Source organism: Trichoplusia ni, chromosome 14 (genome assembly GCF_003590095.1).
Source record: "Trichoplusia ni isolate ovarian cell line Hi5 chromosome 14, tn1, whole genome shotgun sequence".
NCBI classification, from domain to species: Eukaryota; Metazoa; Arthropoda; class Insecta; order Lepidoptera; family Noctuidae; genus Trichoplusia; species Trichoplusia ni.
In genome coordinates, this window is record NC_039491.1 from 8,444,573 (window position 1) to 8,463,956 (window position 19,384).

Sequence of the window (19,384 nt, forward strand, 5' to 3'; positions counted from 1 at the left end):
TTACGTATTGATTTGTTTTTTAAGGCTCATGCATAACGCGAATATAATTTTTGAATTGCCGTTTTTATGGTAGATTAATTACAAAATAATACGTCCTAAATTACCCGACTTATATATACAAAATACGAACAAAATAACCTTTGTGGTAAACATAATTACAAAAAAAAACAAATTAAACATTTCTGAGATAACTGCAAATTGACATTCAGCACAAATAAATAAATTCCTATGCAGAAGCATTTGACACACATGCAATATTTATTTTAATATGACTTAAAACACACAACCACAATATTCAGATTAATATATTTTGCTGATTTAATTAGGGATGAATTTTTGATGTTCAAAGAAAGACAATAATACGTGTCATATTTTTTTTTATTAATTCAGGTACGGCCTAAATTCCTGACTAAGTATTTTTATATTATACCTACTACCTAGTCCTCCACCCTATTATACTAAAAAATATAAAGTCAATATTAATATGTAGATACACAATATTTGTTTCTTGTACAAAATTCCTCTATATCAGACAGGAATAATTTGCCTGCCGAGTGTGGCAAGAGCGTCGTCCGTGAAAATATTTGGATCGTCTAAATCTGTGCAAATGGCCTTTGGTGACTCAAACTCGCAATGCAAACCTCGTTATTTCGTACACGCCGAATCTATATCTATACTTACTTACTAACATATAAAGCTGAAGAGTTTGTTTGTTTGAAAGCGCTAATCTCAGGAACTACCTACTGGTTCAAATTAAAAAAATCTTTATGCGTTCATAAACGATTCATCGAGGAAGGTTTTAGGCTATATACCATCACTGCGACTAATAGGAGCGAAGATACAATGGAAAATGTGGAAAAAGCAGGGAAAATTATTCATATTCTTAAAAAAACCCCGACACATAACGGTAAAACGCCTTTACAGATTGTTTTCAAATATGTCCAAGAACACTATTGTCTTGCACAAAATTCACCTTTAATGCAAAACAAAAACGTACGTCGGGAGTTAACAATATTATTGAGTTTTGTCGGCTTAACGATTTACAGAAACTAATTGAAGATATTTCATTTGCCTACTCGTATACGCTAGAATTGATTTTCATTATGCTTACGTATTCCTATTACGTCTTAAACATCTCCGTAAAAGCCAAGAAACTTATCAAGTTAATTGAATCCGTTAGTATCGTTTAAACTGTTGAAGGTAATACGTAAATCACACCAGTCATTTATTTATAAATGCGGTGCAATCACGCACTTTTGTACCAACACTTCTTTGTTGAATAACAAAAACATGAAATAAAATGTGTTTTTACCTTTTTGCGCTTGTCAACGGTGTGAAATTACAACCGATGTATAAATAACTAATGAATCATCGCCATCGGTCAGGGGTCTGCAATAATCTCTATCTAAATTATCAATCACCGTCAATTAAATTGTCCAATCAGGACGCTGCGGTAGTGAGGGGGCAATAACGACGGCATTTCAATTAACATCGCACCGAAGTACATTAATCCAATACATAATGAAGTTACCCTCATGTTGACTTTACATTATAATATCTCGAGAAAGATGTGTTACATTCCAGAGCATGTTTGGCAATCACTCGATTAGTCGTAATCGATTCGTTTCGAAATCGGAATAGCGTAGGAGGAATTTTCTTTGAGTAACACAGCGATTGACCTAAAATAACTTTCGTCACAATACTTATGTATTGTTTAATGTTTCGCTGAAATAAAACTTCAGACGCTCTGGATTCGATACGACACTTTAGCTGGACTTACGAATATGAGGGCGACGGAAATAAACGATAGTCTTTTTGTAGGAGAAGTTGCAGTGGAATTCGCGCGTGACCGAATCGCATACAGTTTTGCATCCGTTTAGACGTCAAACATATCAAATATATTTACGTTTTTCAACAGCTGGCTGAGAAATTTATTACATTTAAACATTCACCAATCATCAAAATCTACCTACTCGTTATTTTTGTTATTTCATCAAATACGTTTCGTTTAACCTAGAAATGACCTAAGCGGAAGAATCTAGATGCAGTCTAGCTTGAGTTTCGTGAATCATAATGACGGCTGAGTTATAAATTATTAGGTTAAACCGTTGTAATTGAGAGCTCATTGTTTATTATGAATTGCTATCGGGTAATTTCGTCTGATCATCATTAATGCAACACATAATATAACAAATGCATCATACTTAATGTTGATGATCTGACTATATAATAGTAGTATTAAATTAAATAAAGAAAATTAATACAAATGTTTTGATCCTAAAGGAACAAAGAAACAAAATTAAACATGACCAAACGTAATGCATAAAACAGGCATGATTCCTACAATTGTTTCGTTTTAATCCTACAACAAAAGCTAGCATTTATTAGTTTATACCCAAAACGTTTTACATCCTCAAGCTTTACTCAAAAAAAAATCATCAAAACAAATTTTATCACGTAATCCATGTTTTAGTAAAGAAAAAGTTGATGTAAACTCATTCAACTTTCCAATGCTTCCGAAAATATCTGAAAACAAACAAACGCCGCCTACAATTTCGTTATAGATGACGTCCGAGGCATTGCGCTTACGTCACACACGGCTATTAGATAAGCGAGCTTAAACAGCTTCCAACAATAACAGTTTTACTCATACTTACCAAATGTCTGTATTGATACATGACGTAGACTAGAAGTTTACTGATGGCGATGCTACTCTCTAAACATTTAGCGTCGAAGAGCATTGTACTGAGTATAGAAGTGTCAGATTGTTTCGAGTTTTGATATTGGCAAGCGCGATGTTCAAATCAGATACTATTGAAAGCTCAGCAGAAACACAAGCCAAAATTTTGGTATTTACAGATTGCTAAATAGTTGCTACGTAACTAATGCTTTAGTTAATTGGCTCAATGCTTTTTTGAGGATTTGTGAATGAGTTACACTTGATTGCTCTAGATTGCAAGACTCTTTGAAAGAATTTTGAGCGTCGTGAACTTTGAGTTTGCAGTGGTGACCGCAAGCCAATCTTATGAAAGCGAGATACCGTTACGCACAGGATATTGAATTGTCTCTCGTCTACGAAGGCAGGTCGCTGTTAATTAGTATCATATGAGTTTAATACAATTTATTAAAATTAGGCTATTAGGTAAACAACAGTTTCCTCCGATGGGAAATAAAAGTGTGATGATATAATACAAGTCCATGATCAGAACATTACATATTCAATGAGTTTCGAACTCGCAACGTGATAAATTATACAATATTGGTGACAAAAGAATTTTCTATCAAAATATTTCCATTTTCGTGGGACTTTAAAGTTAGAGGTTCTTCGTCTTTGTATGTCGATAAATATTATTTATATTGATGGCACCTTTAATGTATTTTCGTAGTTAATGGCATCGTTCTTCAGTTGCGTTAGTTTGGTAAATGCTGCAAATGTCGCCAGCATTAAAATTAAATTAAAGCAGCAAATATCTAATGTAGAATTGTCTCAAACTGTTCCATACTTACTTTAAGTAGGTAATGCCAGCAAATGAAGTCCCAATCGAGTTAAATCATCGCCGTTTAATTCTTCCCAAATATCATCAAAATTGGTTGAGCTAGTTCCGATTAATGGAGTGCCAAACAAATAAACTCACTAGTAAACTTCCGTCTCTATAAAATTAGCGTACTACTCGCAAAAGCTGCAAAACATCTTTGTACATTTCTAAACACATTTATTTATGATGGATAAATTACACTCAGACACTGACCAAATCACTGGACCACTGGGATGGTTGGCGCTCTTTGGGGGAGGCCTACGTTCAGCAGTGGACGGCGATAGGCTGAGATGATGATGATGATGATGACTGACCAAATAATCATGCTCATCACTCAAACATTTGTTTTGGGTGGGAATCGAACTCACAACCTCTCGTAATACATTCAGGGCCACTAACCGCTAGACCAACATATCAGCTTACTAAAAACTGTTCAAAACAGTTTCGTCTAGAAGTCGGAGTACATTTTCCACCTGGATAATCACACGAGCTATTCAGGAGATAATTTTACGTGTCAGTTTCTAACAAAGAGAGAATGTCAAAGCGCCCGCAGGCGCGCCGGAACCGATTTGACTGCGGAAGTGACGTCACAAGGGGGTCGACGCACGCACACATGCGCGACGCGTTTAGTATAAGTTATTTCATTGACATTGACTTTTGATTTGTGTTGACGCTAAAAGGTCAAATGTTGATTGATGTCACTATCAAATTGAGTGAGGTTTTTTAGTTATGCGTCAACAACGGTCAACACTGTATGTAAGTGGCAAATATTTGTTTTTTTTTTCGTCGTAGGTATTGGTTTTGGAAGTATCGTCAAGAAACATTTAATTATAAAAATCTCGGTATGTACATACATATATGCACACGGTAAGCAAAATAAGGGTTAGAAATAGATGAACATTAGATAATACTTTAATAATACAAAGTTGACCAAAATGGATCGATTTCAATAAGAACATACCCAGTGTTGTAAACATTTATCTAAAATCTAAATTAATTATTGAGATAACATTTGACATACATAATTCACATGTGCTCTAGTTATGTCAAAATATACATGCACATTATATATCTATTTACCATTGTGATATATATATGAATATTGCGATAAATTTATCTAAGTCAGGTTGCGGAAATTGTTATTAATGCTCGATAAATAAATTATGTCAAATTTACATTTTAATGCAATGACAGATAAGTTGAAGACGGTATCAGTAGCATTATCTTTAATTAAATTAAAATCACCCTACTGTTTTGTTATCTAAGTGATATATTACACTATATCAAGAAACGATTCTCAAATTTAATTCGGCGGTCAGCTCTTTATTAAATTCTTCATATTCTAATACTTTTCGATGATAAGGTTTGACTTAATTTTCTTTAGTCCTCAAAGAACAATATAAATAGTCAGCTTTGCCATACAAATTAGTTCGAGCTAAATAACCTAGGTACATAAAATGCACAGAAAATTTCATGAGAAGCGGTCGACCAGTTTCGGAGGAGTTCAATTTCGTGCACCATGACACAAGAGTTTTATATTTTAGATTTAAGTAAGTATAAACATTTTTAATTTTCACTGAAAGCCTTCAACTGTTTTTCATGACAGACCTGTTTTAGTTTCCGAAGTGTAGAGAGGCGTCGCGTTTCTACAGCAGATTCAATCAGATTTCAGTATTTAAATGGCACTTCTGTCAACCGAGCTAGATTGGGTCAAATACTAGCAATAACCACCCTCGTAGAAGTAGATTCAGGTACTCAAGTAATCTTCTTTAACACTAAAAAATAAGAGTCCAATCTCACTAGAAGCCAATCAATAAACAGCCTAAATAATACTAAATAGAGTTCATTTAATATTACCAAATAATCTTTGTTTCATATTACTCACACATTTCGCCGCCGTAGCGTCAAAATGGATCAGCTTGACACAACCATTAGCATATTACAATTTTTAATCTCGAAAACAATTTCCTTACCAAAAGAGCCGCGAACTTATTCTTCAGCCTTATATCGTGTTACATACGTATATACATATGTATTATGTATAGTCACGCCTGTCATCTCCGCGGGTATGTATGTTATAATTTTTAAGAAATCTGTTGTTGTATCTGAAAGCCTACATGATTATTTTTCGCATTAGCGAAGTTTTGAATAGAGAAGTTTAAATGTTTTTGACTGGCTTGTTGGTCTAGTGGTTACTAGCCTTGACTGCTAAAGCGCAGGCTGTGCGTTCGATTCCTACCCAGAATAAATGTTTGTCTGATGAGCATGATTATTTTTCTGGGTTTAATTTTTCTGTAATATGACATGCCTATAACAACCGTCTTAATGTTGAGTTGTCACTTCAATACATTTGAGCACGTTGATCAGTGTTTTCGCTTGGAGAAATGTATCTTTGTTACAAGTATAATATATTTATGCAAAGCCATATTTATCATCCGTCGATGCCAAAGTCTGCGCTAAGGCCTAATTGCGGAAAAATATTCATTCCAATGATAGCTTTAAAACGTGATTCTGTGATTATTAGCGGGAATCCCCCGATTATCCACTTTCTGAGTAAGACCGATCAATTAAAGTAGAGCCATCTCATATGTACCCATGCCAGGCTGTTTAAAAATAAAATACTTCGTTTATGAAGAATTTTAGATAGTCAGTTTCAAAAGCTTCAAAATCATCTCGCGGTGTTCGTTGTGTTGGTACAACATCATCAATGGAAACTTTTTCATTATCCAAGTCCACAAAATCATTTGAAATTATTTTGCAAATATAGTTTGTTCCAAAATACAGATGACAAAATACCACTTTACAGTATATAATATTATACAATAACTGTGAGCTAAACAGATTCTTGGCACATACTAAAGCTATATTTAAAATTTTGTTGCTAACTGAATACCTGCCTACATTTTTGCTGAAACGGTTTCGCCTAATAATTTTTTCATGAATGTCACGTCATGCTGGTGTTGCTTGTTTCCCACTTTACGTCCGTTTGAAACTTTTTCATTTAAAACTTTGTTAAATAACCTTAATTTGCAAAACTTTATTGCAAGCCTCGTATATTTTCACACTATGTTATGGACAACATAACTCCCATTATACAACTTATACCTAGATATTTATGAGAAACTGATAACACAAATATCTTAAATTTAAAAAAAAATAGCTTTTTTAACCCAAGTCTAAGGTGATTACTTCATTATTCAAAAGTTGAATAATAAATTCCAGTAGGTATTAACTATGATTACGGATTTACTACAAAAGCGCCATCTATGTTGTGTTACTAAGACTATGCCGATAAGTTTCATATATCTCCGCTAGATGTCTCTACATTTATTGGAAATTCATGACAGTGATTTATTAAAAGGTCGATCACTACAACTTGCGTTTGATTGTTAAATAAAATCTGTTATGTTATCGTTAATTTGAATTAGTAAAATAATTGTTTGACTGTAAAGCATTTTAGTTTTACTTAATCATAGTAGATAATAATTGTCACCGGTAAATTATCTTAAACTTATTTTAAGTGGCCCCTTGTTTTAGTTTCTTGGTGCAAAACTATATATTACGATATCCCCTAATAGCTTAGCATTGTCTTAGCCCCACATTTACTTTCAAAACAGTAGTCGTAATAAATAAATTGTTTCTTTGAGTGATTGATGTGACTTATTTAGTCAGCTGCAGTCACAGGTTTTTGTCGTAAAAGTAATAATAAACATCGGCGTGTTGCTTTTACAACTTAGTAAAACAAAACATGGAAAAAGGATCGTAATAAATTTAGTAAGGTTTATTTTTGTTTCGATATGTCAAGTATTTTGTGAATAAAATAGGATAATATCGTCATTATTAATTGAGTGCATTTTTGGAAAGAGGTGCAAAATAATATTTAATTAATTCTAGAGTAGTTTTCTGTTTAGAATTTATGTTATACATAACTATGGACTATTATGAAATAAGTCTGAAATAAATATTATTATTTATTATTATTTAGCAAAAATGTATCTAATTATATACATTTAAGTAAAGTTTATTTATAATAGAAGTAGAAATTTAAAACCAAAAAATCTACTCTTGAACTCCATTTCCACTACTCTACGTAGTAGCTCTATTTAGAATGCTATAGGTGCCAACTATTCACAATTCATAAGCGATACACTCCAATCATATCCAACATTTACCCTTGAACATGCAACTCCATACAAATAAACAAGAAACTGTAACACAGTATTTACCCTAATCAGCTCCTCATAGAAAACAATAGCTTGATGAGAACTGAGAACTAACTACCTACTTATATGACGTTCGCTATCTTAGCTTTACAACTTCTACTCGAACAATCACACAAACATTCATATTTTAGATCCAACATTTGGTTACATATTCATGAAATAATAACTCGTTGTAATTGCTTAATTATTATGTAGAATATAAAACCAATATGGCTTATTCACTCACGATTCAAGTTCGTGACTTTAAACGAGTCGTAAGTAGATATGTTAGGTTTGTATGAGAAAACCTACCCGTAGTTAGAGGTAAGATTAGGAAAATTCCATATTTTAATTAAGTTAATCTATACTTCTATACTAATATATAAAGCTGAAGAATTTGTTTGTTTGAACGCGCTAATCTCAGGAACTACTGGTCCAAATTGAAAAAATCTTTTTGTGTTGAATAGACTATTCATCGAGGAAGGCTTTAGGCTACAAACCATCACGCTGCGACTAATAGGAGCTAAGATACAATGGAAAATGTGAAAAAAGCAGGGCAGGTATAAATCATAACTTATATCTTCTACCCACGGGGACGAAGTCGCGGGCAACAGCTAGTATTCTATATTCTCCTATAATACTTAGCTTCAGGGCCTTTCAGAATTAGCAAGGACTAAAAGTCATATAGTATACCTATATTAACTATATCGTAGCAACTTTATAATTGAAATGGACAAAATGTTACAAAATCAGTGTTCTTTTGGTCAAGTGGTTAACACTGACGTTTCGAATTTTCATTTTTTGATTACTAAGGCAACTTATTACGTACTTCTACAAGTGAGTAGAAATAGAATCAAGGAATTCAGACTTTAAAAAAAATGTTAAAACTCAGTAAACAGGCTTTGCACTGAATACAAAACAAATTAAGAAATTTGACCTATAATTGAAGTACATTAGGGACACTAAAAACTAATAGTATGATCTAAATCGTAATTTAAATTATCAATAGAAGTGCTACAAAATTATGTTATCAAAATGAAGATAAAACTAAATGATACACAATCAGTGCTGCACGATAAACACGATTATGAAATTCAGTGCAACCGAAATACAATGACGCAAATAGTGAATGCATTAATGTAGGTAGTTCAAAGCTAAAATATAGCCATATGCAATACTTGTATGAATTTGTCTGATGTTTGTTTTCTCCCTTAATGAAAAATAAAAAAGAAACCGTTACAAAACAACCGCATTAAAATCGCATTCGCTCTTTTAGAACTTAGGTGCTACAGATAGACACACAAAGTGGCTAAACTTAGATGTCGTGTGTTGTGTCTAAGAACCGTCTTAAAAATCCCTATCTTAAATAAAACAATAATTGCTACAAACCACTAGTAGACAACAATCGTAACTAAAACATCCATCTTTTTATTTTATTATAAAATATGTTGATATTCAAAATGATCAAAAATCATAAAACATGATGGTAAAGGCGGACCTTGATGGTTCAAAAGTATCAAAATTCTTTTAGTAAACAGCTTTCCATTTACTACAATTTACATTTCTAATTTGTACTTGTTGATTCAACATATTCGAAGAGAGTACCCTAATTTGAACACCATTTAGCGCTTTTTAAATACTCTGGCTGTATAGAAAAAACTGTGCCATACTCCTTAAAAGCAAGTGACTTCAGTTGAACGAAACTAAAGCTCAAATAATGAAACTATGTATAACTGTGACAAATAAATTTGACTAAGCCCAGTCCTAGCTGTCAGATTATCTCTCAAATAGTTCTCTAGATAATCAAAATGATCTTCACATTGGTACGCTTAAATGTAGAGTTATCAAGAGTATAGAAGGATTTATGTAATGCGATAACAGGTATCTTAATAAGTCTTTTGTAAAGGACACCTTTGTGTAAGAAGAGAGGTCACAAAGGTTATTTGATACCAAAACTACTCCGATTGTGCGAATAAAAGAGGTGTAGAGATGAAAATGAAAATAAAATTCAAACTATTACATAATTGAATAAAAGTACTCATTGTTAATGTATTTTTTTCAATTCAGTCAGTTTAATTTCTTTTTTTTACCGGCACTTTCAAATGTGAAGGTGATACCTGCAGAGATTGGTGATCTGAACAAACAGGAGATTTTGTAGAGATTATTCGGGTGTCTGGTCTTAAGTGCTACAGCAAATTCATCAATGGAGTTATAAAGTTAACATATTTATCAGAAAGCTGAAAAATTTTAGAAATTAGAAGGATGAAAGTTTTTTCCTGGAATTTGAAAATTATAAAAATAAAGTGCCTGTTATAATAAATCGCGAAAATTCAACTATATCAGCTCTACAAACCATAGAATCGTTCACAACATCCTGTAAAAATAGTTCGCTGAACAACAAGCAATATAACTTAGCTTATACATAGTTTAAACAAAGGTTGCACTTCAGGAAACTAAGTTATTTTGTGAACTAACTTGCAACTCGTATAGTTACGTACATTCTATCTGAGTTTGTATTTATACTTCAATGTTTTGGATTAGCTTAAGGATTGTTATCAAATCGGTTTTATATTAAAACTTTAGAACACTATTTCTCAGCTACAGGGTTCTCTCTTTATAAATAGCTCTGCTAAATATCAAGTATTCACTCCGACTTATATAATAAAAATAATATTTAGGCATACGCAGTAGTAAGTAAAGTTAATTCATACTATTACTGTTATTCATACGCTTAAAATATGGAATGGTTTACTCACGAGTATTTATCGGGATTGTTCGACTAGTTTTGGACCCAACCGGAGTCCTTAATCATTAGATAAAGTGTCGGTGGGCGAACGAATCGAACTGGAGGACGTAAAGGCAAAATAGTATTTAAATAATTTTGGGAAATAGAGACAGAAAAGTATTAACATAATTTAAGAAACTAGAAAGTCGTTGAATCGTTCTTGAAAGAAGTAATAATAATACCAAAAGAGCAGGAATTCCCTCACTTAGCCTAAATCCAGTATATATTATGTGTTATTAATTAACTAGAACATGTTATTGACGTGCAATACAATTTGTAAACAAAGTCCAACTAATATCTTACGAATTATGGTTAAAATACCTGTCTGTCCGAATACAAACAATCATTAATCTCCATCATGATTCCAAATTGTATCGCACAAATCGTCGAATTAATTTAATAGCTATCAAAATTTTTGGTACAAATCCCGCCAGCCCGCGTGATTAATAAAATAGACAATTGTGCAACGGGATTATATCATTTGTTAACAAATTGGATTGCAATTAGGAAATTAGCGATTATTTTGCGATCGCTATGGAATAATCTGCATTGCTATCATAATACATTTATACTTATGTTTTGAACTATTTTCTCTGCTTCGAAAAAGTAGCCATAGTACATGGAAAGATAATTATAATATAACGGTGGTTTTCAAAAAAATATGATAATCATAATGTTAATATCTGCCTTCGTCTTCGGGGCCAAAAAAAATAAAAGACATTTAATTATTTATTCTCTTTGACGCCAAAATAGTGTAGCTTACTCTTCGTTTAGGAATTTATCGTAATAAAATTATACTTAAATATTTAAATTTGTAAAACATTGATCGATATCAAGAGCACTTTGTTAGGATGCAGCACGTTCGTTCAAAGGCGGTATAACATAAACTTTCTGCATTTAGAAAGTTCTCGAATCTCCAGGGGGCCACTGCGACTCTAAAAGAAAGACATGTATAGGTACATGTGTGAAGGAGAAAGCAACATGTGTGTTGCTTTCTCCGTAGAGCTTCATCTCGCTTCCACACCAGCATCAACCGTACTTTACAAGATAGTGGAAGGCGCCTTGAATATGTGAATTATCCACTTTCATAATAATCGATAGGAAATTTAATTTGTGTACGTGATGCAATTAGTTTAGCATTTAATAATATTTATAGTGTTACTTGATCGAAGTGACATCTCAATTGGCGTAGCTGTCTTGACATAAATCTGTATTGACAGGTAAAAAGGATGTGTTAATTTACCATGAATAGTAAGCTTAGGTAATATATAAACTATTTCGATTTTGCAATAAAATTTCATATCACATTTTAAATTGGTGATTTGTTATCGTCTTTTACTCAGATTAATTAATTGATTTTTTGGCATGCAAGCAACTTTCATGCGAATTTTCTTAATATAATTTTGTTTGGAATAGCATTAACAGACAGGCAGAGTTACTTTCATATTTATAACAAAAGTGTCCTTACAAAACACTCGCCCTAAAAATACCTGACAAATTAAAGGTCACATCCCAAGAGCAGCCAACAGCATTTGACGAAATCCAATTCCTATATCTCCAAGCACTTTATCCAAAATTGTCGTAATTCACATTTCATTAATGAAACATGTTCATTATAATACGATCAGGAGCATTCGCTCTCCACTTTATACGACATTACAGTCATATAGTTTGTCTGTAATGTTGTGCTATCAACGTCGCAATAGTTGTCAGAACGGGAGAGGAATATATCACTGTAGGCTCAGGTAAGTTATGGCCCGTGCACACACTGTGCCACGACAGCGTGTCAAGTTCGTAAATGAAATTTTCTTTTCTTCTCGTGTTTATTATGATATGTTTTTGTTGTGAACTTGTTTTGTTTTAAAAATATAATATTTTACTTGATGTATATTGTTTTGTTTCAAAATTAAAATTTAATTATTGTTGAGTAGATTTCGTACAATTCATAGGACGAATAAATATGTTTTCAGAGAAGATACATATGAAAACATATTTTACAAAATTCAAAAAGTTGTTTTTGTAGATTTTTACATAAAAACCAGGCCGTTTAAAAGTCATTAAGACGGATAAAAACAATGTATATTTATTTAAATCGTGATAAAACTGCGAGTCTCAAATACTAAAAGTATGATTTACAAAAAAAAAAAATCTACAAAAAGCATTTCGTTCCTCACATAATTTCAAAAGTCCGAAAGATGACTCTTCCTTACAAGCTACTCAATTGATTACTGTTCCAATAACCATAGTTAAAAAAAAATACTAACTACTCACTGCAAACAAGCAAATGATTCAAAAATAGTATCAAAATAACGATATAAACAGAGCAAAGGAACTGCATGTGTAATGTTCTTAATATAGCGCGGCGATCGACTTACTGACCTGACCTATGTGCAAGCGCAGGTTGGCATCTGTTTATGCAGCGCTCTTAAATTTGCGTGTTGCTTTGATCGATTCGGATATTTATAGTGCCAATCGTTCTGATAGTTGAAAGTGTTCTTGTATTGGAGATACCTAAATAAGAGTAATTTTTATTAAAAATCCGATCAAGAGTGTGTCGGACTTGCGACATTGAGGGTTCCGCAAAAAATATATAATGTAGGTAAGGAAATGTAGGTTTTTGGAACAGTTTAGTCAGATTTAAATTCCTACGCCACCTGAGCCTGAAAATCGACACCTTTCTCTAAAAAATTAAACTTCGTGCGACAAAAATAAGCTCAGATACTTAAATATAATCATTTAGGATGGGAACAGCAAAAAATAAAGTCAATTCCGAAATCCTGATATTTTGGATAATTCCACTTCGTCTACCATTACAAACTTCATTATCGTGGCTAAAACACTGCGCAAGACTTTTACCTCAAAACGAACCTAACTCAGACCAATCACATCAGCATAAAGCTAAAAATACGTTCACTTTGAATACAAATTCAATATTCAGTGATATTTTTCCGCGAACCGAACATACAAGCTAACAGATAATCAAATTATAATTTTCAACCTTTACAAAGTTTCGGGGTACGCATAATATCCTGCCTCCTTATTGGATCCCTCACAACTAAGGATCGTGACCCTCCTTCCCATTGGGTCACTGCTTGGATTATCCTGCGCCAGGTGTCCAACTTATTGCTACGTTATGGTAAGGGTTATCGAAATCAGTTCCATGCAGCTTCTTTAGTATTTCAGTATTCAAAAAAGTGGAAATTTTATTAAAATTTTAGCGGAATTCTTGCTTTAGATTGGCCAGTTCAGAAATGTATTGGAAAGGATGAAATAATTTCACCAGATTTCCATGTTTAGTATAAGTAAACAAATTCAGAACCAAAGCTGATCTCTTATATTGCAAAATTATCAACGATTTCCACGTTTCTATTTGCAGTGAAAACTTCAAGCTCTCTGCCAGTCTTGAAATAATATAAATCCTACAGCTCTGGGAATTGAACCTCCATAGTGGCCTCAATACGGAAACCAAGCAGACAGTAAACAATGTAACAGGATTTAATGTTAGTTGTCAGACAGCTTTATGTAATATAAGTCATGTCAGACGGAATTCGGGTGAAATGCCGCCACTTCGGAATCGTAGCGCGGTAGAGAATCCACAACGGACAAGATTAATTAGAGTTGCGGTTAAATTAATAACAGGGCAAGCACGCACTCGCGTCCGTCCTTCACTGCCCGACACAATGGCTAATCAAATCGTATTATCGTATAGAAAGGGCTTTATGGGAGATACTAGGTTATTAAGTTATGTAAGTACGGCTTCCGATTGTACTCCGAACGATGAAAAGTAAAATCTTGTTGAAGATAGATAATACTTTTACTTTGTGTCTTTAAATCCGATTTTCGAGGGTCGATCATTTCTTTTTAAAAACGATTGCCACAAGCGTCTGATTCTGAAACTCCCGTTAGTTACGTTTTCTAAGAAGAAGTACTATTGAGAGCGTACTAATGAAGAATATTTAAACCAATGTGAACGATTTTTGGATGTAATAAACACATGTTTCAAGATGCAAGTCCGCAATTACAAGATGATGAAAATATGTATTATTACCAGCAAAACGAACTACTAAATGATCAGCTAATCTAAAACACGTTCTTCCTTACTAATGAATCAGTTAACGGAAACCGAAACCAGAACACTACCGTAATAAAGCTTATTTTGGTACTCGATACGTTATTTATGAGGGATCGCGTCATCAATCAATATGAAAACACGCCTCGTTATATTGTTTCTTCCTCGTAGGTATAAAGAGTCAATTGGCGAAATTGAATCATTTAACCATTCAAAGAGGTTCACTCAATCTGTCACTACATTGGAATCATTCAATCAGATTAATGGTCGCAATATTGTTGGTTGGTTATTATTTTGCACGAAATGGCTTAGTGTCAAAGACAGAAATATTGTCGCAATACAAAAGTATTTGTAACGTAATCTTTTCAATTTTGAGTTCTGATGAAATAAATAGGTACATTTTTTGGAACATAGTCACTATGGATGGAGTTTCATTTTTCGGGATTACTTCTTAATCTCCGATAAACAGTTGTCCTAACAAGAACTATTTGATCCATCAGTTATATTATTTCTATCACTTAAAGACATTTGTTCCGTCTCAAATTTGTATGTATGAGATTCAGTCGCGATCGCAGAAACCCCGTTACTTGGTATAAAGGGTAAGATCATTACGTATTGGAAAAAACTTTGATATTATAATGAGGAATAGAATACTACCGGGGATTCTAATGATATGTTTTTTATGTTACTTTCTTAACGATTTCCTTTTAACGTTTATCAATCATGGTTCTGTGACACTGGTTCGTTTTCCTAAGTCCGTTCGCTTTTCTAAGGTATTAAAGCTTAATTTAATGACGATTGAAAATGACAGGACAAAGACCTCTTACACAAAGTACGTATGGGCACGTTTTGATCGCTACGTTCTCTAACTTGTGGGTTGGCAATTTCGAAATGCAATTTGGAAGCAAAAAGAGATACTTTGTAAATATATTTTTCACGACATATTGTTATAAAGCGAAAAAATCCACACAATTTTATGGCTTAATCGCACTTTTTGCACATTGCATGCAACTGCTCCGTAATTAAGCAAATCTGTTGAATTTTAATCTTACGTGTCGTCGTTACGAATAAAATCTGCAACCTCATTTACATTTACACCAAAAAAGGTATTTTTTGCACAAAAATAAATACAGTTAAACTTCACCTATACTGCAGTGCCTGTAGGAACTTAGGCTTCGTACAACGAAGGGTGTGGTCCTGATTACACCCTTTTTTCTTTCAAGTGGAGAATAGCTGCCTGGATATACGCATATACAGTGTGGGGATCGTGCAAGCCGCTTAGTGCTACGTCACGGCTTAAAACTGTAATACAGCATTGCATATATAATCAAGGTTTTCTTCGATACAAATCTATCAGTGCATATGACTAGTAGTAGATTTGGTTTGATTGCAACGACGTATTAATAGGCATTTTTCTATTTAGTAATTTTTGCCCAAATCCTCTGAATCAACCTCCCAAAATGAACATTTCCTACTTTGAAGTCAAAAAAAGAAACTGGGAATTAATGGCAAGTACTGCACACATCTGGACGACGCGTATAATGCCTCGTAATGTCCTTTCCATGTCTAAGCATAAATGACAACTATCTGGTACCTAGTTGTATAATAGAATCAGAGCTCGCTCGCCCGCCGACAGGCGCATTGGGATGCAAATTACATTATAACATTCAATGATTATGAATGAGTTCACGCCGGCAAATGGCAATGACCCAAGGTCATAGGAATTGACATTAGTTAAAATGTAACTGTAGAATATATTATGTTATATAACATTGGATATTTGCCTTCTGATGTCATTTTGAGTAAGCTTTATTTGTGGAATGCTGCACAAAGTATCAAAGAGATTAACATATTATAAGTAACTATTTAAAGTGACGTTTAAATAACGTTTCTGGATATTTAAGTCTTACCAAAGTAGAACACCATAATAAATCGTTACTTAAAAATGATTCACATCAAATAAAACATTATTTCCACCAAAATGTGCAAATGCGATGCCTCAAATGTAAATCAATTTCAACAATAAGTTAAAATTTCGAGGATATCGGTTCTGTGGTAAAAATAGGTTATTTGGCAGACCCAACCGCTGAACATTCTGATATTAGATAATGGGACCGTATTTTCAATTTCCGCACCGAACAAATGTTAATACTCATATTGGTTCCGCTTCTGGTTTCTCGCGAATGTGGAATTTGTGAAAGACACACTCTATGCGCCCGGGAAGCAAAGTTTGAAATTATATTTTTATTGTAGTTTAAATATATAAGTAACTTCTGCATATAAACGTACAAATAAAGCCTGAATGCTATGCTAATATGCTGGATAGTCCACAATTATAAAAAATATAACAAAAAGGTATTTGTTCTTGTATGTGTGATGATGATGCTTAGAACGAAAAAATACTAGGCACACCTTAATGGCTGATAGTCAGATACATCAAAGAAACATATACGATATCATAAACGTCAAATTTATCTATACGTACCTAGGTCAATCCTAGCATGAAAAGTATGCAAATGAAATGCACTTAGGAAATGAGTTTTATAAGGATCGAAGCGCCATATCGAGATTGCCAATTGAATTTAAAAGCGATAAAGCTGAAAACGAAATGGTAATTCAATTGTTTTTACGAATCTTTAAAGTAATCATGCAGATAGATGTGTTTCATTTAACGGTCATTTGGTAAACGGTTCTAAAGAACTTAATGGGTGGCATTTGAGAAACCAGAAAAGAAAAGGAATAATACTCTGATATTCTACAAATGATGACTGAATACTAAATTCTCTCCTAGAAAGTTTTTTTGACTAGGTGTAAGGAAATATTTAAAATAGATCTAAAAAGGCCACCCATCGTTAGGACTCGTGTAATCAAAACATACACAGTAAAGCCAACATCATTTGAACTGACTAATGGCCAATATCAATCGGTATCATGAACAAAATTTCGAAATTTTTCCCACAAATATTGGAGTATTCCCGAAGCTATTTATTAGTCGTCATGTGTAGAGTAAATGGCTCACAATTTCGTGAAATCAGACAGAATTCAAAATGAATAATGCAGTTCATTTGGCGGCTGAATGCAACGCAATGTTTCTGACATCGATATAGGATGAAGCTAATTTAGCTGTGGTCGACTACAATAATGAGCCAATTCATTTTAACCTCTGTTGCATTTCTCTACGCTTAAAATACGCGTACCGAATTTAATTAATGTTAAATTCTAATTATCTTGCGTTGTACTGGCAATTGCTTTGATGCGAGTCGAGTTTTGCATAATTTTATTTTCAACTAATTCTTCTGTTCTGCTGAATCCTTTAGCATAGTATTTTTTTTATTTCTGTCTGTCTGTTTAATGTTATTTTGAACTCTATGCCTATAGCATATAGTGTAGAGTTCTGATCGTTCATTGGATTAATGAATACTAGTGAGACCTGTGCCAGTATGGATAACTATGCTACACCCTTTGGGAGCCGCGGTGAACATGTATACCGTAGCTGGAGTACGGCGCACCTGACCTTTTGAAGGACATTAAAATAATGTTTATAGTAAGTCTTTTTACACTTTTCCCCACGTCGACATTTCCACTTTCAACAATTTGCTTTGCTTTATCTATTCTGTCTGCATGACCGAAGGATCGATGTGGTTTTTGGACATTCTTGTTTCTGCAAATACTTTGTATTTTTATATACCTTTGTGTCATTGAGCATAAATGCTCATCCTCTGCATTCGCTTTACCTCGTTTACCTCTGAGTGGAAAAATAGAATAAAGATTCTTCTTTTCGCCGTTTACTTTGAAAATACCTGCAATATATTTCATTTATTCTGCTGTATTCTTAAAATATTTTTTTTACAAAGCTTTAGGTATTCCTAATTTGATAGTTACCTTATTGTGTACTGTTATAGTATCAAATAAAATAGGTTTTTTTTTTGCTGAGTGTAATACTACATTCACTATCATTTAAATACAGATAGATTTTCAGTCCGATTCCATTTGAAACCATGCATTTGAAGCACTGTTTATCATACTATGAATCTCTTATCGGTTGGTATTCACCCACTTTGCGTAGGCCTTCCAATAACTACTACAATTAACGGTCTACGATGCAACCTACCAACATACAGGGTGTTTAGATGTTCAAATATGTTGTTAATGGCGAATTTACTAGACATAGTCTTGATGGTATCCCACCAATTACCCTAAATGATAAAAAAATCAAGTCTTTTTTCATAACGACTCCTGTTTCTAAGGGGGTTCACCAACACTCAAGTCACATGCACAAGACAAGCATTCGTGAATCGTTCGTCCATCACTCGAGAGGCAATTTTTTTTTATTAAAAATAATCTGACTGTATTTCATAATTTTTGTCCGAATTCTTAGTCCTGTTCGGTACAGGAATAGCAATTCTTCGGTATAGATTTCCATAAAACTAACATTATTTTGTTTTATTTCACTTTATCCTTAATCCTTTATCAATTACTATGAAATTAATACAAAACTCTCATTGTTCATCTCCCAAATACCGAAAGTATAAAATTCATTATCATGTTTCAAGATAACTGATGCTTGACAACTTGTTACAAGATTTTGAATAAGTAATAAAGTCTATACAATAAATAATTACTGAGAAATCGGGAGTTCCAAAGTATCTTTAATTAAGCATCGAAAAGATAATTTATTTACGTCTATCCATTCAAGACGAAAACTACAGTTTGCTCAACTGTCCAAAGCACCTCTTGGCGGAATCGTTCCGAGTTTATTTAGAGATATTTTGTTCCAGTTTATTTTCGGGCC

At 33.2% G+C, this 19,384-nt stretch overlaps 1 protein-coding gene across 10 annotated transcripts in view; it reads left to right on the top strand.

The window, feature by feature from the left end:
• The window catches only part of LOC113500407 (sorbin and SH3 domain-containing protein 1-like), a 147,252-nt gene that overhangs the window by 46,708 nt on the left and 81,160 nt on the right, over positions 1–19,384 (top strand). The window lies entirely within an intron of this gene.